This window comes from Homarus americanus, unplaced genomic scaffold, assembly GCF_018991925.1.
Source record: "Homarus americanus isolate GMGI-L3 unplaced genomic scaffold, GMGI_Hamer_2.0 scaffold59578, whole genome shotgun sequence".
Classification (NCBI taxonomy): domain Eukaryota; kingdom Metazoa; phylum Arthropoda; class Malacostraca; order Decapoda; family Nephropidae; genus Homarus; species Homarus americanus.
In genome coordinates, this window is record NW_024712913.1 from 1,394,905 (window position 1) to 1,421,350 (window position 26,446).

The following is a 26,446-nucleotide window of genomic DNA, read 5'->3' on the forward strand; positions in this document are numbered from 1 at the left end:
TGCTTCCAGTAATTTGCCTACTATTGATGTTAAACTGTTTGGGCGTAGTTAGAGGATAGTGATCTATCCCCTTCTTGAAAAATCGGTATTACATTCGCTATCCTCCAGGATTCTGGTACTACACCTGTTTTAAGGACATGTTAAACAACTTTGCTAAGGGCATACTAAGCTCTTCCTTACATTCCTTTAATACTCTGGCAAATATCTCATCGACCAGGTGACTTATTAGGCTTTTAGTTTGTCTATTTGCTTACTAACATCGTTACTTGTCACTACTATCTCACTTAATTTGTTTTCTCTCATTCTTGAATAGAGTCGGTGCCTCGGGTATCATCTTTTAAATTTTCGGTGGTGAAAACTGTTGAAAATATTTATTCAAATTATTGCTCATTTCTCTGTCGTTATCAGTGGCTCGCGTGTCTGACCGTATTGGTCCAATCGTTTCGCGGTTTTAGTTTGATACATTTGGTAGAATCCTTTGGGGCTTGTCTTCGCCTCCCTTGCTATCCTTACCTCATTATTCCTCTTGCTTTCCTTATCTCGGTTTTAACCCTACTAATACCATAATAGTCCCAGAGGTGAATTTGCCACGATTTATCCTTCTACCTATAGCCTTCCTTGGCCAATGATGTTCCTTAATAATTATTAATCCATTTAGGGTCATTGTTGTCTGATCTGAGTTTTGTATGGTATGTTCTGCCTTTGTGCATTAAGTAACTCACTATTTAAATTGTCGAACCGGCAGTCTCAGATCTCGTTATCAGGTCGTTGTCATCTGACAGGTTCATGGGCCAAGCGACACCCCTCTCTCTCAGCTGCCTCTTTAAACTGTCAAAGTTCGCCCTTCTGAAATCTGGTACTTTAGTGGAATTTTTCCTTACGCCTGCCCTGAAAGTCTAACTGGAATCTAATTTCTTTGTGATCGCTGTTTGCAAATTCGTTCCCTACCTCGACCCTGCTAATGAGGTTTTCTCTGTTTGACAGAACTAAATCGAAGTATATTATTACCCCGTGTGGGAGTTATATGTTGACTAGAAAACAGTCCTGGATAGTCTCGAGAAATCTTCTTGATTCTGAGTTACCTGTAAGGTCAGTCCAATCTATTTGGCCAAGGTTAAAGTCGCCTACTATACAGACTTTGTTGTGTATGGAAGCCCTGCGCATTTCATCCCAGATAAGTCGTCTTGACTCTATCAAGATTGGGAGGTCTATATATTACCCTGTGATTAATTTTTCTCACCGCCGATTAATTCTATCCAAATTGTTTCTGTATTCCGGTCGCTTTTATTTCCTTATTTATTTCACACTTCAGATTATCCCTAACATAGATTGCTACTCGTCCTTCCTGGTCTGCCTATCGTATGAAACAGTTTGTAACCCGCAATTTGTATTCGACTGGTAACTCACGTGTGTCTAGGTTGATCCATGTTTCAGTGAATGCAATTATATCGATTTTTCGGTACATACCAAGGCCCTAATATCATCCATTTTGTTTCTCATACTTCTAGTGTTTGCGTAGTATACATTTAAGTTAGTCGTGTTCTGAGTCCTCCCTTTCCACGTTTAGTTTTAAACTCCCTGTCTAATTCAGTTTTGTCATCATTCCTAACACTATTTCCTGTAATCTTTCACTTTGTTTACCAGCTCCCACTGCAGTCCCTCCACCCCGTGCTCATATGTTCTCCTAGCAGTTTAAAGACTTCGATATCTTTGAACTGCCCTCTAGAGCCTCAGCCAGGGTTGCTACTCCATCCCTGGACAGGTGCACCCCATCCCTAGCATAAAGGTCCTTCTGCCATAGAGTGTCCCAGTTGTCAATGAATGGGACTGATATTGACTTGTGCAATATCTGTCAAGACGGTCGTTGACACCAACCGCCCTTGACAACCACTCACTGCCAACTCTTCTCTTGCGTCTGCCCTGAAAATCTAACTGAAATCTAATTCGTGACGCTTTACGGTTAACATCACTAGAGAGAGAGAGAGAGAGAGAGAGAGGAGAGAGAGAGAGAGAGAGAGAGAGAGTGTGTGTGTGTGTTTGTTTATCTTACGACAGAAGACATTTTTTAATTAAACTCTTGTGTGTCGTAAGTTCACAACACAGGGTGGGAGTAGGGGGGTGGGGAGGGAGGGGATTGGGGTAGGGGAGGAGGGATTGGGGTAGGGGAGGGGAGGGGTGGGGAGGGGAGGGGGTGGGGGGAGGAGCGGGGAGGGAGGGGTGGGGGAGGGGAGTGGGGAGGAGGGTCAGGTGCCGTTAAGCGATATCTTAATGTGTCGTAACATATAACCACACGACACAAAGACCAGTTTTAATTATTACCCTTTGGTGTGTTGTTACCTCACCCCACAGATGATAATAGCACGTCTTCTAGGTCAGGTCAGGTCAGGTCAGGTCAGGTGTTTATCTATCTGTCTGTTCTATCTGTCTATCTATCTATCTATCTATCTCTGTCCTATCTATCTGTCTGTCTCTGTCTACCACAACGAAGGTACAGCAGTTCCTGGTTGCCGAGGCTCTACCAAATATAGCTGTACTGTCCCTCTGTATCACTCGCTGGCGTATTGCTGCCTCCGAGGTTTGCTTTCACTGTGCGAATAACAGAGCCGACAAGAAGCTGGCCTATCGTCTGAATCCTTGAAAATTCCCACGAACACGATGATAATTTTGTATGTAACTAACGTCTATGTATCTGGTGTCAGTTAGTGTTGAGTCTAATTTAGGTTTTTAATTAAGGGGGAGTTTGTTGGGGTGTTTTAATTTGATGTTGGAGAATAAACAAGAGGATGGAGTGAGTTGTGTGTTGGCTAGGTGCGTGAATTCGGAGGTGGTGGCAGGTGGTGGCATGACTTGTACCACGTGGCCTTAATCAATTCTTCCCACCTTCATCACTGGCTCGATTCACCAACTCAGATCAGTTTTCTTCCGACAAGACAATAATTATTTAAGTCTGATGGTAATACAGGAAGAGAGATGATTATATTCTGTACCAGGTTGATGAAACAAGCGAGGAAAGAGGAAGAGTTTATGAAGTTGGGGAAGCTCAAAGTCAATAATTCAAGAAATCGAACGCAAGCAAGATGGCGCAGGGCCACTACACCGACACCTGCCGTTGGCACTTAATCTTTTATGAAGCAGCCGAGCGATCCCTAAAACAAACGAGGCTGATATCTGTGCTTATCTGGTGACGCAGACCTGAGACGCAAGGGAGGAGAGATAAATAATATTGATAGATAAGAAGAAGAATAAAATTAAATACAAATCCCAATGGAAATAAACTTTTAACAGCTTCCTTGATAGATTACTAAACATTTATCCCTTAAATTCGTCATAAAAATCACACTGGTACACAAAAAATTAAATACACAGTAGACAGTATACAATGTCCCTAGACAGTGTAAACAAACCAACCCCTACGGTAATGGACAAAATCACCTGAACACTTGGCACTATCTGGCACCTGGCACCTGGGTCGTTCATATATGATTGGTGTATATCTAATAACGCTGCTTATCATTACATTATGCATGAACTACAAAAAAAATAATAAGCTATGGTATCTAATTATTCTTTAAGTGATCCGTTCTTACAGTAGATTCACACTTTAGCTCACACGGGGATATTAACGATAAGGAAGCTGTTACCTGGACGTGATGCAGGTGAAGTGTTGGTCAGTAATTAAAGGACTGTTTTGTTGTGTTTTTCTGGTATGGATTTTCAACTGCTTGTGTAAGTTATAAATAAGACTCTCTCTCTCTCTCTCTCTCTCTCTCTCTAGACAGACAGACAGACAGACAGAGAGAGAGAGAGAGAGAGAGAGAACAGTGTTACTTCTCTAATTTAAATCCACTTTATTTTCTGGTGTGTGTGTGTGCGCGCGCGCACGTGCATGCTTGGGTGGTGTTGTCGTGTTGGCTTAGTTACACACGACACACACAAGCTGTTATTGGCCACGACCGTGTGTGTCGTCTCTGTAATGGTATAAGAAACCTTTTGAAAGATTTAGCTGGCCATAAACGACCATTTATTATGATTTTCAAAGTAAACGACATTTTTTGTTTTGAGATGTGTAACTGAGGATGGCAATTTATTTAGGTATCAACGACAGACACGACATCTTTACTTGGGGTAAACGACGAGATCAAATCTGAACGTCGAACAATTTAAAACTTAGTTATTAGTAAACGACAATATTAAGTTTGTTACTGCGGTAAACAACAATTTTATGTTCTGATCAATTTAGTAAACGACAATTTTAAGTTCTGATCAATTTAGTAAACGACAATTTAAAGAACATAAGAACATAAGACTGGAGGAAACTGCAGCGGGCCTATTGGCCCATACTGGGCAGTCCCGCTTACACCCAACCCCTATTGATCATATATCCACCCAACCTACAGGTATGTTTGAAGATATCCAGCGTATTCGAGTTAATGATGATATTTGGTAACTTGTTCCATTCATCCACTACTCTGTTTCCAAACCAGTGTTTACCCATTGTAATGTCCCCTTTGTTTAGCCCTGACTTCCATTTAAACACCTCTAACATATCGCCCCTGATTGATTTAGTAAACGACACAATTTCAAGTTATGATCAATTTATTAAACGACAATTTCAATTTCTGATCAATTTAGTAAACAACACAATATTAAGTTGTGATGACTATTGTAAACGACAGCTGTAAGTTACGGTCACCTTATTATGCGACAATATTAACAACTACTGTGAACGCCGTTAACTTAGTACCAAATGATATCTTGTGCCCGACCATTACTCTCCCTCCCAAGTCTCGCTTTATCCCAACTACAAATCACTGTCGTTTCTTTTTCCTTACAAAGTATAATTAACTTTTTATTCCCCTGATGTAAACGACAACTACACGAAGCTTAGATAAACGACAAGTCATAAGACACTAAGTTACGACAGGTGTAAAAATTGAGTCTTTTTGCCTTGGAAGGAGAAGCCAAATTATACAGAGTTTCTCTTCTTAAATAGGAGAAAATTGTAAGGTCTCGTTAAGTCATGTCAGACCTCGTTAAGTCATGTCAGACCTCGTTAAAGTCATGTCAGGCGAGAGTTTTAAGACGTTTGTGTCTAGTTAATCATATTTTCTGGTCGTTATTGTAGTGATGGATGACTGTACCTGATCATACACTGTATACTCAGGTGTGATACAGGTTAATGATACATAAAATATACATACAGGTATACATATGTCAGTATTAAGATAGGATGATATTGACACAAGAGGAAAGTTAAATTAAAATAAGAGTGAGAAAAATACTAATGTTATTTTAGGTCATAAGTCAGGTGTGCTTGTGACCTCTTGTTAGGTCAGGTCACCATCTTGACCCTGGAGAGACTCACGGATATTGTTCTAGCCCTTCCCCCACCTCATACTCGCTGTAATATTATGAAGAACATGCACTCACGCACACACCTTAACATATATACTCACGCACATACGCATGCACGCACACACAGATGTACACTCGGCCAGGGTTAAGCACATACATAGTCACCACTCACAAATAACCGGTACATATTGGGCACGCACGCACATAAACTCAAACACGCACACACATCAGTTTCCTAAATACTTTTAACAATAGCTGTCTAACCGCATTTTCGCGCCTTCTTGATCGACCATCAAATTATATAACTTTGTAAAGCGTAAAGTCGACAAACTCACGTGAAATAACACTTGGGAGAGAGAGAGAGAGAGAGAGAGAGAGAGAGAGAGAGAGAGAGAGAGAGGAGAGAGAGAGAGAGAGAGAGAGAGAGAGAGAGAGAGAGAGACTAGCAGCATGTCGGGGTGAAAATATGGGAGTGTTTTTGGAGGGAGGGAGGGAGGGGGGGGGTGGAGGCTGGGATTAAAGACGAAGAAGATGGAGCAGAAGACGAGAAGAATGTGGTGATGGAGACACATAAAAAGGGGGAAGAAAGAGACAAGGAAAAAAGGGACAGAGAACATTTTGTAAGATTTACCGCGGGTGTGAGAAGGGAGATGTGTAGTCTGAGAAGGGGAAGGAGGAGGAGGAGGTAGGGCACAGAGAGAGAGAGAGAGAGAGAGAGAGAGAGAGAGAGAGAGAGATTGTATTCGTCGGTGAATCACAAAACCAACGCTGGTGTGGATAACTGGATATTGTTGTGGTCAAGCTGTTTAATACAATGACTACGCGTGGGAGTACTGTAAGAGCCCCACTGACACTAGGCACTGTAAGACCACTCAGTAGCTTGGGTAAAATATATATGACTTGACAACCGTAGACGAGAACTTGTTAGGAGCAGTGGCGAGAATAGAACTAAGAATCTACAATGTTTTTTTCCATGTTTATCTTCTCAAATTTCTCAGAATAAATCGAGTATCTGGGACAAGACAAGGCAGAAGAAATTATAAAACAGTTTGCAAAAATCACTTTCAAGGAACTAAAAATATCATTACCAGACCTGCCTGACATGTGAGTTATTATTCAAGATACAATTGTTAGAAAAATATCCCTGCCATTCTTGATACCAACAAAGTATTAAGGTCATAGCCACATCATTTTTGGCTGTGTTGACAAGAACTTAACTATGTACTTGTAGTAATATTCAGGTACTGTATATCAAAAGGTGTCTGGCAGCAACTATGGAGGACAACTAAAGTTAAACCTGCTTACCAAGACTCCAAAAACACATCGTGAAAACAACCGCATCACTTCTTTGTATCACACACTATACGAAAAGGTTCTTGAGAGCAGAGCCATCTTGAGGTAGACAGGCTACTGTTACAAATACTGTCAGTCAAGGCTCACAGTGTCCAGGTCTGCTTGTGAATTCTACATCTTGTATCTAACACTAAGAAACAACACAGCTGGAACCTCTGATACTGTCTGATACTGAAAACTGATCTTGAAGCTGATGAGTTTTGATACTGAGGGGAAATTTGTCTCGTTTTCAAGATTTATCTAAAGTTTCTCCGTGTTAAAGTGCAGTATTACTCTGTACAGTATGTGATGGAGTTTCATATTGGAGTTCGTCAGACCGACTATTAGGGAAGAATTCACATGAACATTTACTTCATCAAATCCCATAAGTTGCAGCTTCCGCTCTCAGTTACCAATAAGGAGATGAATTACTATAGGTAGGCTACAATGGTGAATTAACATAGCTCTATCTGGGATAAAAAAAAGTGAGTGGGTCTCAAAGGCATGACAGCGTGGATACAGCACAATGAATATTAAAACCTAACTAGGATAAAATATGACAAATCTACCTGGCAGCAGTGAGGAACAACTCTCTCGTTATAACTAGTATGAGGAACCGTCTGAAGGGCAACACAACCTTTAACATAAATGGACACATACTCTCACAGGACCAAGTATACATACACGAAGATAGGTTCTAATGACTTGACGGCTTGTTTGGGACAATGTGAACACAACACACTGTATACTAAGCTTTAATGTACAGCCATTCCAAAAAGTATCGAGACCCCAGAGTCCAATGGAATAGAAAACAAGCGATAACCTCTAACACGTTCATATATCGGTTGGCTTGGCTTGGTTTTAGTCCCATTTTTCATATTTTTTTTCGGATGCCAGAGGTCCCGATACTTTTTGGATTAGCTGTACACAGAGTCAGTATGGTCGGCCCTTCCTTCGACTACTTTCACTTCCCAAACAGTAAAGCTAGACACCCATAAACAGATGTCACTATTAAGGTTTTCTTTGCCTTCTATTAATTAATTTTCAGTCCTGTCGTCTCAGCCGTTACATTAGTGAAAAAAAAAAAATACCCAGCACCACATATGACTTCAGCCTTCACATCATCATCATAAGCCAGACGCGTGACTAACATCCAACAGTCATCCATTCTTCTGGGTCGTCTATGCCACTTAAGATTTTTTTCTAATAACAGCAAGAGGCAGCAATGACACCGCACAATCTTATCACTTATAATACACAGACATGAATTTTTTTTATCACTTGTAACAACTTCCGAGGTACTGTATGCCAGAATCCTCCAATATTCCTCACACTGATGATCGATCCATTCTCAGATAAAACCTATTTGAAGTTAACACACAAAATGTCACGACTGTCCATCAAGTTCCATACTTCTGCAGCAGTTATCACATTGTAAGAGTGTAATCAATTGTATGAGTTATATCTTGTTATACTTCTCTGATACTGATCAAGAGTACAAGGTTCCAGACTATACACTACAGTATTATTTAAACCAGGACAGGAAATCCGGGGAACCTTTTCTACGGACTTGGCGCACCCACATTCAACCACACTTACAAACTAACTTGTCTCCACTAGATGTTAAAGACTTTTTTCTCCTGATTATTTCTTCTCGTATAACTCTCAGTAACTAGTAAGACATAAAAAAAAGAACTTGATGTTTCTACCTACATTTTTCATGACTGCAGCCGGAACATCATCGTGACCAGGTGTTTTATTATTCTTTACATTATTGATTGTAACCTTTACGTCTTTCGGGGTCACCTCTGATGCTCTCGGCTCTACTACTGTGTATTGCTTGTTCCTGGATGACAACTGTTTAGGGTCTCTCGTGTGTGTGTGTGTGTGTGTGTGTGTGTGTGTGTGTGTGTGTGTGTGTTCAGCAGCAAATAACAATCTCTTCACAACATTTCTTCATTGAATGTTACTAATCTGTCCCGTTTCCAGGTAATTTTTCTTCTTTTTTTCTTCCTGATTTTAAAACCTTTAAATTATTAATCTTATTTTCCTATATACATCTTGTTTCTATGTATAACTTCCAGCTTTTCTCTCTGGATGTTGTTCTTCTCTTTGTTATTACTCCTCTTTGCTATTCCATAATTATCATGTTTCGTTTGTCTTCATCTTCACTATATAGTCTGCAACATCTTCCCGGCTTCTCTTTTCTTTTCTTTTTTTATTTACTTCAGCTGCTTATCTACGCGCATCGCATGAAGATTAGGCACCCTATCTTACTTCACCTGATGATTAAGCAACCAAACCAAACCTTATATCCTCAGGTAACATTAGGGTGTTTAATTATCAGGTGAAATAAGATGGTGGGGCTAATCTTCAAGTAATCAGTCTCCACTCTTCTTCATAACAAGTCAACAAAGTTTCTTCTCTCTCACTCCTCTATCAGCACCTCAAATCCTCGGTAGTGAAGATTGATAAAAAAAAATGTGCATCTTCAATCCTTCTATGAGGTATTTCGCGTAATTTCCTCGGTATAGATTCGGTACAGGATATTCAAAGTTAAATTTCATAGACGGTATTTGTATATAAGTAGTTCATTTCTCGCCAAGTCGTCAACATTCAAATCATACGAGTCCTGAGTACTGCTACAAGATCCAACAACACACAGTATCTTTATTACAGGATGGGTACTGTATGTTACTCCCAGGCCAAACACACTTCATTAATCCGGCATGAGACTGATATGCTCGCTCAATTGACCCTATCATAGCTGACTCAAAATTCAAAGTTTTACCGAGGCGTTCTTGGCACAAAAAGCTTCTGGGAAAAGATACAAAAACACCTCCTTGACTTACAGCAGAAAGCGCCCTTCTACGCCAAGAATCCCACACCCACCAATATGTTATGGGGTCTTAGCTCCGGTCAAACGCAACTTCAGTATCCTTGACAGAATACAAATGAGAGCAATGCTTCTTATCTCTCAAGTCCCAGGAGCTGAGAGATACTGGAGTGGGGGGGTGGGGGAGGGGGCAGTGGTCCTTCTGACGGCGTAGTTATTACCTCACAAACAACACCAGCGTCGTGGAGTCTAAACAGGACAACGAAGTTAAGATACTCTTCCTTAACCCTTTGAGTACGATGACCTTTTTCGTACTCAAGGGGTTAAGTTATCGTACTCAAGGGGTTAAGTTATAGTACTCAAGGGGTTAAGTTATCATACGCAAGGGGTCAAGTTATCATGTCTTTGTGTAATAACTTAAGTGAGTTAGGTAGATGTATTCTGCCCCACACCACACCCCTTCTTGATCCACGCCACATCCCTTCCTGCCCCACACCACACCCCTTCTTGATCCACGCCACATCCCTTCCTGCCCCACACCACACCCCTTCTTGATCCACGCCACATTCCTTCTTGATCCACACCACACCCCTTCTTGATCCACGCCACATCCCTTCCTGCTCCACGCCACATCCCTTCCTGATCCACGCCACATCCCTTCCTGCTCCACGCCACATCCCTTCCTGACCATAAATCCCGACACATAAAAGAGGAGATTACCGCGACTAACACACACTATCCTTAGGGAGATGAAACATTGTAGGGGTGACTTAGATTACATTACATAGGGCAGTAGCGAAGAACCTGTAGAGATAACGGGACGGTGAAACAGGAAAAAAATTCTCTCAGTAAGTTGGTCAGTCAGCTAAAGAGTCAAGTCAGTTGTGAGATTTAAATAGACTGAAGAAGGTTGTCAGTCAGTTAGATAGTGAGTCGTTTAGAGTCAGTTAGAGAGTCAGTCAGTATCAGCCAGTCATTCAGTTAGAGAGTCAGTCAGTATCAGCCAGTCAATTCAGTTAATCTATCAGTCAGTCAATTAAATAATCAGTAAGTCAGTTAGTCTATCAATCAGTCATTTAGTCAGTCAGTCAGTCAAAACTTACCATCATTAGCAGACAAATGGAACACGCTAACAAAAAACAATATTTACACACGTGTCCCCAAAAGCCAGAGCGAGCGAACAGCAGTGCCAGAGCGAGCGAACAACAGTGCCAGGGCGAGCGAACAACAGTGCCAGAGCGAGCGAACAAAAGTGCCGGGGCGAGCGAACAACAGTACCAAGGCGAGCGAATAACAGTGCCACAGCGAGCAAACAACAGTGCCAGGGCGAGCGAACAACAGTGCCTGGCGTCTCACTCAATCTTGTAAACAAACGATTATGGAAGAAGCCCAACGAGACCAATGTTCTCTTACCTGTTGCCTATAGTGGAGTTGTTTCACACACACACACACACACACACACACACACACAACTGAAGCCCTGTCAGTATGTAAAGCATGAAGAGCCTTAGTGTGTGTGTGTGTGTGTGTGTGTGTGTGTGTGTGTGTGTGTGTACAAACTATATCCAGCCGGATAAGTTGGGTGTAAATCCATTCATCCGAAAATCATATTGAATTTTGGGCTCAATTATTTCCCACTAAATTATATGCTTTTGCTTAATTAATCATGAATAACAAGTGCCGAAGTAATTATTCAACAAATTAATGCTCATAAAAGTAGTATGTTATTTATTTCAATATTGTAAAATGTCACACGTCTAGTACATAACACATTTAATATATATTTAACACATTAGCATCACCAACTCGTGTCACCCCACGGCAAAATGAAGTCGTCATTAGTTGTCTTAATTTTGTCTTGAGAAATAAAAAAATATGTCCCCAATGGCTGTAGACCCGTTAGAGGCAGTGTGGATACAGTACACTAATGACTAAGTCTTCTGTACACAAAGAGCCACTGAGGCCAGTACTCTACTGCTATCACTTCCCTAACTGTTAAGTAAATACCCCTTCTGCAGCTGGACCGACTAGGGGCGCCCTCTTTGAATAGACTGGAGTTTCGTTATTTTATTTTTACATTCAATATCTGTGTTTAATATCGGCAAATTAACATTGATAACCTGTATTATTTAATTACTAAACTGTAATGTACATTTTTCCTTCACATCTCAGTCTATGACCTCCTCTGGTACTGAAAATTATGGCTTCTGTTTACCAAAATAAACTCAACTTCGTCTTCACTTCTACCACGGAAAGTTCCTAAGTCTCTATACCATTAGTTTTCATGATGACTCGGTTCTAGTTCGTCATCGCGACAGTTCCCCGTTAGTTTTCTCACCGACACCAAACATTCTTGCAAATTCATCACAATCTTGTTTCTTAATCATAACACAAAAGTTACCCGATTTTAAAACGATCTACCTGGCCTTTTGACGAATATTTGTCTGAGTATTTCACTGTTAGGACGTACACAGTACACCATCACAAGGTGTAACAGCAACTAGTGTAGTACTGTGTTGTGGCGATGGAAGGTTTTTATCTGATGGTCTTATTTTTGTCCAATTCTACTGTTGACTGACTCCTGCACTGACTTGTTAATCAGGATCTCAAACACGATATACTCATTTAAAAACACAAATAAACCAAAATAACAGACATTAAACGTTATGGATGTACTGGGAGCTGAAGATGGACGAGGCAGCACTATTTACACCAAGGTAATACACAGCCTGCCTCCCCATGTGTCAGGCAGAGTAAGGTGATGCTTCAGTCGGAATCTTCATATAGATCACTACGCCTGGATAATCCCTGTGTGTCACCATTGTACTGTATATACACACGAACACCAATCTGTAGCATAATTACTGTAGAGTTTTAAAGCTACACAATACAGACATGTTCGAGACATTTCACAGTAAGCTACAGGAGTCACAGCCACGACCCTAAAAACAATGGGCTTTGTAGAATTAGCTACGTGGAAAGAACAGATGAACGAGCACCTCCTCTTGTTGTAACTAATGTGAGTCTGAGAACCTTATACTGTATAGCCATAAGTACCTGTTAATACCCACCCACCACCTTTCATAATGTACTTGTGCTCAAACAGTTCAGTATCGGGAGCCTGTGGTCACTGACTGGTCCGGCTACAGTAAACCTGAATGGAGTTTGGTGATTACAGTCTAAAGCAAAAAAAAAATGATCTTAAATCGATTTGCAAGATTTAACAACTAATTCAATACATTCGTAACTTCAGCCATTAAGAGATATGATCCAAGATTCAAATAAATTTAACTAAGAAGTAACTTAATATATTAAAACTATTTGTCACTTCACTAAGGAGACAAACTGTGATTCAGGGTCATGAAACATCTCAAGTCACGTAACGCCAAGTGAAGAAGATGAGGGAAATAATATATGAAAATGATCCAAGAAAATACACAGGCTGAACACTGAACCTTAACTAAGAGTGGAAATGACTGAGAAGCCAGCCAGCCACATGCCACACAAACCAGCCAGCCAGCCATAAACCAGCTATAAACCAACCAGCCAGCCACATGCCACACAAACCAGCCAGCCAGCCATAAACCAGCTATAAACCAACCACAAACCAACCAGCCAGCCACAAGCCAAAACAATCACTCCCAAGGAAGTGGAGCATAAACCGACGTCATAAAGAAATAAATGGGTAAAAACACCCACCAAAGGAGAAGAAATGACGGGAAAAATCATGTTATAGGGAGAGATGAAGAAGACACTCGACTGGATCCTACGTGTTAAGGACTCTCGACTGGATCCTACGTGTTAAGGACTCTCGATTGGATACTACGTGTTAAGGACTCAGGGTTAGATGTATTTAGCTGTGAGAGCAAAGTACACGAGGGACAGCTATCAGTAGGAACATTATAAATACCAGCATATACATTATGTAGATATTAAGAAAAACAGCTACATGAGTACATTTTCCTGCAGGTAATTCCCGAGCGAAATCAAAATCATTAGTGTAAATTGGTTTCGCATTTTACAAAATCGAAAATGAACTGTTAGAGATATACATTTGGCAATTCTCCGCCATTAGCGATGAAAATGTATTCTCTGGTCATTTCACGCCAAATGAACAGATACAACCAACACTAATTTGCTACCTGTTATTCTGCTCCTGCTGCAATATTACCTGGGAATTAGATAAAAATTAGCTAATTTTCGTTTTCATGTTTGTAAATACTAGTAGCAGGATTTTTTTTTTGCACGTATCAGTGACTTAGAAAGATACTTAATAATGGTTTTTATATGATTAAGATTATTATTAGCTGAGTGTATAATGATCATGTGTTTGTTTATTGCATCCTACTTCCTAATCATCTTTGTCGTCACTCACCTGTCTCAGTCTCCCCCCCCCCCCCGCGCCAACAGCTAAAGTGCATCATTAACATAACCTAAACATACACCACTGTTGGTCTAGTCTGAACTTAATAAAGACTTTACCATTTGGTGTCGCCACAGCATTAGTTGGTAGATTATGCCGGGAGTTTACAGCTCTTCCTCCAGCCAAGTTAGTTTCAGTAGTGTTGTGTGTTGGTAACTTCTTCAGCTGGAGACTGTGACCTGTGGTGAGTGAGGTGCTGCCAGCGAACTCCACGTATGTAACAGTCGGGGATAAAAGTTGTCTCCCTGTGGTGAAACTGAGTCATGGGAATGAGTCTCTGAACTGACTTAACCTGACTGTTTCATCTCCTTTTGGATCGATGCTGCTTCATTTTGGGCCGGAGAGAGCTTCTGACCCCAACTGTACATTTGGCTGAGTAGTTCCCATTGAGGGGTTTATAGCCATGCATTATCCTCCTCTTGTTCTTCTATAAAGTGAAATGTTCCAGCCTCTACAGGTAAGGGTGTCAGCACATGTCTGGTTGCTCTTCCTTGTACACTTTCCATCATTTGGTTGCGTTTACGTATCTCAGACACCAGACACAGATGCAGTACTCCATGTATGGCAGCACAACACCTCCACAGTCACATTCAAACACACCATCTAGATAATTATGTTTATATTACTCTAGCAAGATGTTTATCAATACAAAAGGTTAGATCAAAATTTCTTGGGAGTTATCTGAAAAAATGTTAGGGAACTGACAAACATCACCGGTCCAAAGACACTATTTTGCGGAACACCACTTGTCACAGGTAAACACAGTCAAAATTAGTATCTTTACGGAGGGGTCGGATGAATTTCAAAATGATCACTGCGACTCTTGTTGGCTCGGTAGGGTTGTCAAAAATCTTTCACCCGTTGTGTGATATTATTTAGCATAACACTGTAAGGATACTTTTGTGATAGAGTGTAAACAAGTGATTTACTGCATATAACCTTCACCACCGCACGTTGTTTAAGATCATTAAGAAATTTGAATCACGTGAAAATTAGGCACCCAAGCTTATTACACCTGTGACTACACGGCCTAAAGCTACCTGGTTAATCCATGATAAAATCCCGTCTATAACTTACCCACTTAGGTTAATATCTAGACTTTCAAGCGACATTGTATGAAGAGGCTTGACAGTTCATGTTATGTGTTAATAATCACCGCTATGTTCTAGTGACCATACACCCGGGGCCTCCAGCAGCTGCCTTTATGACTCGTACATTAAGGGCGTAAAAGCCTGAAGGGTCATAGGTTTTGTCAAGTTACATAAAGTGAGAGAATGATGAGTGTGTGGGGGGGAAAGTTCCCGGTACATTTTATCTGTTTATGGCAAAGAGTGGCAGGTCCCTAATAATGTCAAATGCCAGGCCTGTGACTAGGAGGAGGGATATCTGGTCTGGGAGTAAAGAGGTGTTGGTAACGGCTGGGGACCTATAGGAGGAGGTCATAGGGCAAGTGAGGATGTAGTGAGAGAGGGTGTGAGAGTGGGGTTGGACCCCTGTCGGAGAGTTGTCAACTCACTCCACTCACTGTGTTGTCAGGTCAGCCCCACGACCCTCTGGCTTCTGTCGTTAACTTTTTGATCAAACATTTAAAAATATAACAAAAATATAGTTTTTTTTTTATAACAAGTGATAAAGTTATTAATTGCTAGGATATAGCGTTACTGAAGGGGCATCTGTCTCCAATTGGTGTTGAAAGTTAATATGTTTCTGTGGCGGAAATAGTGAGGTAAAATGTGGTATTAATAATATGAGGAGAGAGGTACAGTAGTTACTTCAGATGACACAGAACTTTGTAGCTATTCACTGGTTACATTCATCGCCATTGTCGAGTATAACAAACTAGCTGGAGTACACGGAGTTGGTCGGGTTTGTTTTTGATGAGATAAATCTAACCAGAATGGATTATGAACTAAGTGGCGCCGGCGTCCATGTTGGTTTTCCTGTACGATAATATCTACCTCTGTTTTTCCATCGTTTTAAGAGTTATTTACCTATCTTATCGGTGTTAGTATACCAGGAACTGATAATTTACAGTAGGGTTTGTGGATAACTGGTTTAGGTAGGAGCGTTTATTTATACGCGCGTGCGGGTGTGGGGTGCTAGTGGGATGTTCCGACGCCTGGCACATCGGTAGGGGAGCCGAGGGTCAAAACTCAACAAAATTCTTCACTCGGGACATTTCTGAGGTGCCAGTGCTTCTCCTTGTCAAATTTAAGCTCTGTCTTTATAACTGTAGCTATGCATAAATAACATAACACAGTATATGGAACAGCACTCAATAAGATAGAAGCAACTGTGACTATATATATGCTAATTTTTTGCAACGATCTCAAAAAACAGAGTAAACACGTATTAAAAAGTTTCTCAGTGATTGACATTTACCCTCAATGACCAAATCACGAACTGTACAGAGCCATTAACATACCAAATTAAATAAAGTGGTCTCGGTCAGTGGAGCAGTAAATCAGTGAATCAATGAGTCAGTAAATCATTGACTGAACAGCATAGAGAACTAGCCTATCAGAAACAAAAACAAACAAAACACTATTAACCTACCTACCTACTAACCTCCCTACCTACCTACCTACCTACATACCTCCCTACCTACCTCCCTACCTACCTACCTCCCTACCTACCTACCTACTAACCTCCCTACCTACCTACCTACCTACCTCCCTACCTACCTCCCTACCTACATACCTCCCTACCTACCTAACTACCTACCTAACTACCTACCTACCTACCTACCTACCTACTAACCTCCCTACCTACCTTCCTACCTACCTCCCTACCTACCTACCTACCTACCTACCTACCTCACCCAACACATTCTTCTTGCCTCGTAAACAACGGGTAAAGCCCCCCCACACCTGCACTAATGATGATGATAAGATTAAGATGAGTGGTTGTAATGTGAGGTGAGGCCAGTTACTGCATGACCAACACTCTCATTCTACACAAACTTTTTTTCCCCCCGCCGCCCCCACAAGTACACAGTAAGTTGGTGGTAGTTTAATGCAGGAGGAGCCTTTGGTGGTAATTATGGACTCGTTAGCATGCCAGCCAACTTCTCTCAAGCTGAAGGACCCAAGAACTAATTTGCATAAGCTTGGATGTTGGATGGATGGATAGATGGATAAGTGTGTGTGGGGAGAGAGAGAGAGAGAGAGAGAGAGAGAGATCTTATTTCCACACAAGTACAGACAATAACATCAGCTACACACAACACAGCCTAACCCAGTATAAACTACACCACGACGCGCCATAGTTCATTTAGGCTGTGTGCGTGACATTCTACCCCTCCCACCTCATCTCTCACCCTTTCCTTATGCTCAGCCTTTTTAACTGAACCATTTTCTTTTCCTCCTTTTCCATGGGTTATTTTCTTCTTCTTTTCCTCTCAGCAGTAGACAGTTCTATCTTCTCTTCCGTGTTAGTTCTCTCTCTCTCTCTCTCTCTCTCTCTCTCTCTCTCTCTCTCTCTCTCTCTCTCTCTAGTGGTTTACAGGTGTCACTTAATGAGGTTAGTTCCCACTTGTTTTTCTCAAAGGTACCCCATTTGAACCTATTTCTTAAGGCCATTGAAGTAAGTTTAAAAAAGACTCGCCTTCACCCATTACAAAAAACCAATTTTCCCAATTCGTTTGTGTTTTTTTTTCCAAGGAAGTGTTAAGACATACATGAACTATGTCAACCTTTTCGACAAGTTGATAATAAAAGTAAATATTAGTAATGACCTCTGGAGAACTAGACATGTACTGCTGACCTGACCTAACCTAACCACCATCCTACCTCCAACACATCCCATCACCACCTCCCCCCCATCATCACCCCAACCTCCATCACCCATACCTCTCCCATCACCACCCCCACTCCCCATCACCAATACCTGTCTCCATCACCCCCCCCCCATCACGACCCCTCCCTCAAGCAGAAGAGCATGGCTACATCGACCAGTTCATCATTATTCATCTTAAGAATTCATTACCTGGCCGGGTAGTTCTGTCCCCGTCTCTGGCTTCAAAAATACAAGAGGCAGTAGACGGCATAATGGCCCCACTCCTCCCATTCATGACCAACCAAGAATAATGAGGCACATTTTTTAATTCTCACAGCTCCTGTCCGGCCGTGGCTGAGGTGAGGGGGAGGGGAGGGGGTGGAAGGAGGGGAAGGGGTAGGATAGGGAGGGGAAGGGAGTGGAAGGAGGGGAAGGGGTAGGATAGAGAGGGGAAGGGGTAGGATAGCGAGGGGAAGGGGTAGCATAGCAAGATGGGGAGTAGGAGAGGGGATAAGATGGGGAGGGGATAGGGCAAAGAGGAATGGGGAAAGGGATTGGATGATAGGGAATAGGGAGAGGAAGGACGGAGGAAGGTGGGAACTGGGAGAGGGATGGGGTAGAGGGGTAATGGGGAAGGTGGGGTTAGGTTATGCTAGGTTAGCTTAGGTTAGGTTAGGTTAGAGTAGATTTGGTAAGGCTATGTTAGGTTAGGTTAGATTACATTATGTTAGGTCATGTCATAGTTGGGTTAGGTGAGGTCAGGTCAGGTCAAAGCTGGATTAAATTGGCGTTAGGTTGGGTGAGGTCAGGTCAAAGCTGGATTAGATTAGCATTAGGTTAGGTTAGATCAGGTCAAGTCAAATCTGGATTAAATTAGCGTTAGGTTAGGTGAGGTCAGGTCAGGACAAATCTGGATTAAATTAGCGTTAAGGCGTTCAATTACCATTCGAAATAAATTGTGGTACCGCATCTTCAGGTAATTCACCCTGGAGTCTAACATTTCATCATTTCTTTCTCGTATTTCCTCCTCTTCTCCTACATATTCATTTATCTCATTCTCCTCTTCAGATTTCTCTTTGTGTTAATCTCCCCCTTCTCAAGTCTCTATCTCCCTGCCCCTAAATGCACTAACCTAATCACCTCATCTCTCTCTGTCTCTCCTTTACGTCCTTTCCCCTGTCTCTTGCAAAACATCTCAAGTGACCACCGTCTTTATCCTTTGTTCTTGTGAATTTTTACTTCTCACGTTTTATGACAATTTTATTCTTGATTCAATTTTGTATCTTTTTCTTCTTCTCTTTCCTTATATTCTTCTCCATTTCCCTCAGCTATGTTTGTTATTTCTCTCTTTCTCTTCCCATCACTTCCACCTTCCTATCTCCTAAATCTGTTTTCGTCTGGTATATAAGATTCACTTTAATTCCCGTTCATTACTTTGATGTTCTCTCTTTCTTCTCCTTCTGTTTATTCTCTCTACGAATCCCTTTATCTCCTCCTCCTCCTCCTCCTCCTCCCCTTCACCTAACCTAACCCAAAACCGCTTGCCTTCAACTAAGCTAAGATCCTCCTCCCCTTCGCTGCTGCAGGATAATCCACAGCCTCTCCTGCCGCTGCTTCTGCCTCTGCTCCAGCGTTGGTTCTGCTGCTAATAATTGATATAAGAGTCCCCCGGGGGCTGGTAACGGTGCAAGAAAAGGCCCCCGCGGTGGTAAAATTGGCAAGCGACCGTCCTACTCATTGGGAATCGAACACTGACGCTGGGACTACGAAAGAAAAATGTTGTGAGTTTTGAGCGCTGTCTTGTGGCTTAATCTAATACAATTTATAACTTCAAACCTTTATTCTTATCATTACAAACTCCTATACAATTCCATCAGGAGGGTAATTGGTGTATATTTCTCCCAATTACAGATGAATGGGTGAATTGGGAGGAAAATTATATAGAAAATGGGGGTATATAGGTTAGTGGAAGCCGTAGTCGAGGGTAAGGTTAGCGTGACGGTGGGCGGAAAGGGGACCCTGTGGTGGTCAGCGTCGGGTCTCCCTGTAATTAACGGTCTCTCATCAACAGGTCTCCCGCTGCCATATTTGTTCGCGATAACCTCTCCAAAGTACTGTGGTTCGTGGCCGCAGAGAATTTTCAGCCTAATTTAAGAGTGATTAGTTAGTGGCGGTGTATTCTTGAGTAGAGCAAAACGGAGAAGCTTTTGGAGGTGGGCTGAGAGGTGGTGAAAAAAAATCTAGGCTTCGATCTCTCTCTCTCTCTCTCTCTGTCTCTCTCTTTCTCTCTTCCGATTCTCTAGTGGGAGTGACAGTAATGGTTCTCACAATGAAAGATGCTGTCTGACGAGAGAGAGAGAGAGAGAGAGAGAGAGAGAGAGAGAGAGAGAGAGAGAGAGAGAGAGAGAGAGAGAGAGAGAGAGAGAGACTATTAACAGATATACAGATAAATAGACAAATACACAAGATATGATGAATGGACAGGTTAGCACAGGTGTGTGGGAGGCATTCATTAACCACCAGGTGTAAAGGTGACGAGGGTCGAGCTTCAATAGGTATTTGCTTATTATTTATTTATCAATTCTCCTCCACACTTCATTTTTTACTTTATTCGTCTTATTTCTACTTCAGATTTTGTTCTCTGATCCTCCTCCGTATACATTTTCCTGTTTTATTCTCGCATTTGCCTTACGGATTTCATTTTCCCTCCTAGTGACTTCATTTTTCCTCCTCGTGACTTCATTTTCCCTCCTCCTGACTTCATTTTCCCTCCTCCTGACTTCATTTTCCCTCCTCGTGACTTCATTTTCCCTCCTCGTGACTTCCATTTCTTTCACTACCTTAACCTTCACTTTCTCTCACCGTGAGTTCATTTTCCCTTATCGTGACTTCAAATTTCCCTCCTCCTGACTTCATTTCCCTTATCGTGACTTCAAATTTCCCTCCCTACCATGCTTGCCTCCTTGCTTGTTGACATTCCGGCTCTCCAACCTACCGTGAGGGGGCCGTAACGTGACGTCCAAGTATCGACTGACAGCCAACACCGCCACAACACTCAACATGTGGCAGCAGCAGTCAGTCAGTCCTCTTTGATTTACTAACTAGACACGCCTACCTGCGTCACCAAGGTCCAACCACATACCTGAATCACCTACTCTCTCTCTCTCTCTCTCTCTCTCTCTCTCTCTCTCTCTCTCTCTCACCTGTTCCCTTATTCCTGTTATAATCTCTTTCGCTTTTTATGTTCATTATTCTTGCTTATACTTCCCTTCTTTTACTCTCCCACTCTCTTTTTCTCTTCTAGTTCTCCCTGTCTCTTTCCATTCTCCCTGTCTCCTCTAGTCCTTTCTTCCTATTCTCTCTATCACTTTCTCTCTAAGCTCTCTCATGCCTTCTCTCTTTACCTCTCTCATTTTCCCTCTTCATCCCCCTCTTCCAGTCCTTCATTCGTCCCTTCTTCCATCCGATCTTTTCAATCTCATCTTCCACTCCCTCCTCCGTTACTCTCACTCTCCTCCTCCTTCCTATCACTCCCCTCTACTTCTCTCTACTCCCCCACTCACCTTCCCTCCCTATTACTCCCGTCTACTCTCCCATTCACCTCCCCTCCCTATCACTCCCCTCTACTTCTCTCTACTCCCCCACTCACCTCTCCCACAATCTACCACAAGTCCTCAATATTCACCCCCCAGGTAAAGCATACATCTCTATTAATTGATTTTAGGCAAGGTGTGTCATAGCCCAATATTTACCTGTTGCCCAGGTGTCAACGAGGCTCCACATAGGTGAGAAACCATATGGAATGTTGAGTTCCTGCCAGGTGTAAAATGTTAGGTGTTGAAGGTAAGTAATTTGAACGTCTAAATCAAAATGTGTGTGTGTGTGTGTTTTTACCATGTTTTAAGTGACACGAGTTTATAGTTTCAAATTCAAGCGAGTTTTTTTTTTTTTACGTCAATTTTCATGTTAACTTGAACTTAAAAGCTTATGAGGTGTTTGTAAACTTTCATGACTATATTTCTAAGTTAGTCCCTCAAGTCTGTGTTTTTGCGCCATTTAGTAAACTCTCTCAGTGGTGATCAATACTGAACCTATTATCGCCTCCATGTTGCTGTTGTACGCTCTGATCATGATACATGTTATGACATTTTTATTCAATCAAGTTTTTGCCCGAGTCTGGTGTTGGCCACTACATATTGAGTTCTATATTGTGTTGATTATATATAAAACCTATTACTTTTTTGTAAATATTTCTCTCCAATAGTGGCTACACGATGTACAGATCCCGATGGCCCGTTAAAGGCAGTGTGGATATAGTACACTGTATAAACATCTTCAGCATACAAGGAAGAGTGGGGCCGGCACTGCACTCGATCGTCTTTCACTTCCCTTACCGCTAAGTTAGGTACCCATTTACAGCTTGGTGAACTGGGGGTACTCCTAGAGTGAACCAGCCACCCTCAGGACAGGAGTAAGTGATGTACTCCTGTACATTAGACATAAAAGCTCCCAGAGTAACTCGGTACCTGCTGAAAACTATTATCTGAGCTTTAATCATCGTTCTTATTATATTAATCATAGTATCCCGCCACATTGTCGTCTTTATCACGAGAGAGCGTGTAGTTGTGACGTAATATCACAATATAATTCCCTCCCTGTGATTGGCTGATCGAATTCCGAAGTGAAAAGGACATCGTGTGCGATTTTAAAGCCTCCTGGTGTACAAAAACCCAGAAAATCTCCGGATAAGCCGTCAAATAAGGAAGGAGGACTTGTGTCGCAGGAATGGCTTCATAACTCGAGGTGAGGACACACAACCGACAACGAAGACCAGAGAGCGAGGTGTGTGACGACCCTTCTGAAGTGTGTGTGTGTGTGGAGGGAAAAAACTGACCCCATTGACCCTAGACGCTGACCCCAGATGTTGACTCCAGATGTTGACCCTAGACGCTGAACCGAGATGCTGACCCCAGACGCTGACACCACTGACCACAGATGCTAACCCCAAGCACTGACCCCAGATGCTGACACCACTGACCACAGATGCGGACCCTAGGCACTGATCCCAGATTGAACCCCAGAGAGTGACTCCAAACACTGATCCCAAACACTGACCCCAGCTACTGACCCCAGCCGCTGAACCCCAGGCACTGACCCCCAGACGGCGACCCAAGACGCTGACCCCAGATGCTGTACCAATGACACTGACCCCCCCCGACGGTGACCCCAGACGCTGTAACCCAAACACTGAACCCAGACGCTGACCCGAGATTGACCCCCCAGACACTGACCCCAGACACTGTACTCACGATAACTGTCCATAAAACAAAAACTAAAATAAAGGATTGAAGCAGTTGTTGACCTTTTCAGTACGATGACTTAATCCCCTATATATGACAACACCGTACTCAAAAGGAGGTTAATTCTTCTTACTCAAGAGTTATATTATTGTACTCATGGGGTAGAATCAATGTACTCAAGGGTTTAATTCATCGTACTGTAGGTGTTAAAGAGGTTATCTCACCTGGTACTTAATAATTAAAGACAGGTGATATTAAAAGAGTATTGTTTACTATAATTCTATCAGACCAAACACCTTATCACCACCAATGTGCTTAAATAATACATCCACCTGAGATATTCATTCATTCAAACTAAACTAAACTAAACATGGCTATCACTAACAAAGATGATTTTAAATATCGATCACTCAGTAGCTAATATCCTTAAAACTACAGCAATTGACTGATATTCCACTTCACTGATCTTAGCGTGGTTCAGCATTTAAACGCAAATATTCATCACCACTCGAATCAAATACAGCCCAGGGTAATAATGTACCCAGTGGCCTCATACAGGTGGGCATTATCACTCATTTATTCCATTGAGCAATACATATCTCGTGCCAGAGCTGAATGAAGTATTTCAAGTACTGCCACAGAAAAAAGTCACCGATATAAAACACTCACTGCTGTTCTTGTGTGTGTGTGTGTGTGCGTGTGCGTGTGTGTGTGTGTGATCAAGAAGAATAAATGGTCATAAACCAATACCCCAACGTATTTTAACACGACAAATTATATTGACTAATATGGTATAAACGCTTAAATACCTTTGTTGTTGAAGGAGATTAATACATTTATAGCAGTTACATATAAAGGGACGGGGGGGGGGGACTCAACTAAGGCCCCCCCCCACCCCCCACCATGCAGTTACACACATGCCTCACATACACACATACCAACAACCCACCCACGTACACGCACTCACACTTAAGACACACTCACCCAAACACTCACCCAAACACTCACAAACACACACACATTATCTAACTCAATCTCCGCAATCACCCAAATTGTACCCCATGTCCTTTAAATGCGCACGCACACTAACACACACACACACACATCTTTTAAAACGCACACAAACACGTACAACTCACGCACACACCACTCACACTACGCCACGCCTACACACTGAGTAATGTATGATTGTACGTGTGTGTGTGTGTGTGCGTGTGTTGTGTGTGTGTGTGTGTGTGTGTGTGTGTGTATTTTTACGTTTTTGTGTGTGTGTTTACATTCTATGCATGTCTCAGTGGTGCTAGCTTTTGCGGGTGTGTGCGTGCATGACTGAAAAATACAATGATGTGTGTGTGTGTATATGTACGTGTTTATGTACATGTGTGTGTGTTATAAGTACGTGTTTATAGGTGTGTATGTGTGTATATATGAGTACGTGTATATGTACCTGCTTATGTGTATGTGTGTGTATGTGTGTGTGTGTGTGTGTGTGTGTGTAATGTTGTTGACACCTGTCTCTAAATAGCACCAGTACAATCATGGTATACAGGTATATCCCCTTCACCTTCACCCTAATCTTCTTCCACCCCTCCCCCTCCCCTTCCCCTCCCCCTCCCTTCCCCCTCCTCTTCTTCCCCCCCTACTCCCCCTTCACCCCTTTTTTTTCGTATTCTCGTTGTAAATTCACAGTATGAGTCTCCGATAGGAAGTTTAAAAGGGGGTGAGGGAGGGAAGGGAAAGGGAGTGAGGGGGAGAGAGAGAGAGAGGTAGGGGAGGGGTGAGGGAGGGAGTTGGGGAGGGGTGAGGGAGGGAGTTGGGGAGGGGTGAGGGAGGGAGTTGGGGAGGGGAGGGGGAGGGGAATGGTAAGGGGAAGGGGGGGTGGGGAGGAAGGGAGACGATATGGCAATGGGTCCACAGTTATTTTCGGACCCTATATTCGATATTTTTGTACGTTTGGGGAGGGTGATGGGGCGTGGGAGGGTGATGGGGCGGGGGAGGGGGGTGAGGGGCGTGGGGAGAGTGATGGGGTGAGGGGAGGAGGATGGGGTGTGGGGAGGGGTGATGGGTGGGGGAGGATGGGCATGGGGAGGGTGATAAGGGGGAGGATGATGGGGGGAGGGTGATGGGGCGGGGGAGGATGACAAGTGGGGAGGATGATGGGTGGGGGGAGGATGGGGGTGGGGGGAGGATGATGGGGTGTGGGGGAGGATGATGGGGTGTGGGGGAGGAGGATGGGGCGTGGGGAGGGTGATGGGGCGTGGGGAGGATGATGGGGTGTGTGGGGAGAATGATTATGTGGTGATGAGAAGGGAGAAGGGAAGAGGGGAAGAAGGGGAGAAGGGGAGAAGGGAAGAGGGGGAGAAGGGAGAGAAAAGGCATACATACAGTTCAAGTGCGGTATATCAATAGAAAGTGCTATTGATAAGTGATTACCCAAGCAAAGGTGTCGCCAAGGTAAGAGGCTCCAACCACCTCACCCCTCACCCCTTAACCCTTACCCTCCCCGCATCCCTCCCCTCCTCTTCTACCCCTCACCCTCCTCTACTACCCCCCACCGCCCCCCCCCACCTGCCAGCTATCGGGAGGAGTGTAAGAGCGACAAGCCACAATTAAGCTCTGGTTCACCTTGACGATCTGTAAATCAATATCAACCATTTTTAACATTCTCTTAAAACTATGTGCAATGGGAAATATTGTTGTTGTTTTTATAGTTGTAGTTTTTGTTGTAGTTGTTCTTGTTGTAGTTGTTGTTTTTGTTGTTGTTGCTGTTGCTGTTTTTCTTGTTGTAGTTTTTTGTTTTTTTTTGTTAGTTGTTGTTGTTGTTGTTAGGTGTTATTGTTTACATATATATTTGTTTTGATTTGTTATCTTACGCAAGAGAGAGAGAGAGAGAGAGAGAGAGAGAGAGAGAGAGAGAGACAGAGAGAGAGAGAGAGAGAGAGAGAGAGAGAGAGAGAGACGAACTATATGGCAAAACAATATCATGGATTAACAATAGACAGACATACAGACATGCACAGACAAAACAAAACAGACAGACGGACTAACTGACACGAGGAGACAGACAGCCATACAAACTAGTAATTAGCATAATGGAAATTGGACAGATACGAGTGCGATGGTCCCTCGTGGCTGACGTGGTGGTGTGGACGTGGTGGTGTGGACGTGGTGGTGTGGATGTGTACGTGATGGTGTGTACTTGGTGGTGTGTACGTGGTGGTGTGGACATGTAAGTAGTAGGTGTGCATGTACGTGTTGGTGTGTACGTGTTAGTGTAGACGTGTGCGGCTGTGTGTACCTTGTTAGTGTAGACGTGTGCGGCTGTGTGCACGTGTTATTGTAGACGCGTGTGGCTGTGTGGACGTGTTAGTAGAGACGTGTGCGTGGCTGTGTGTACGTTATTGTAAACCTGTACGTGGTTGT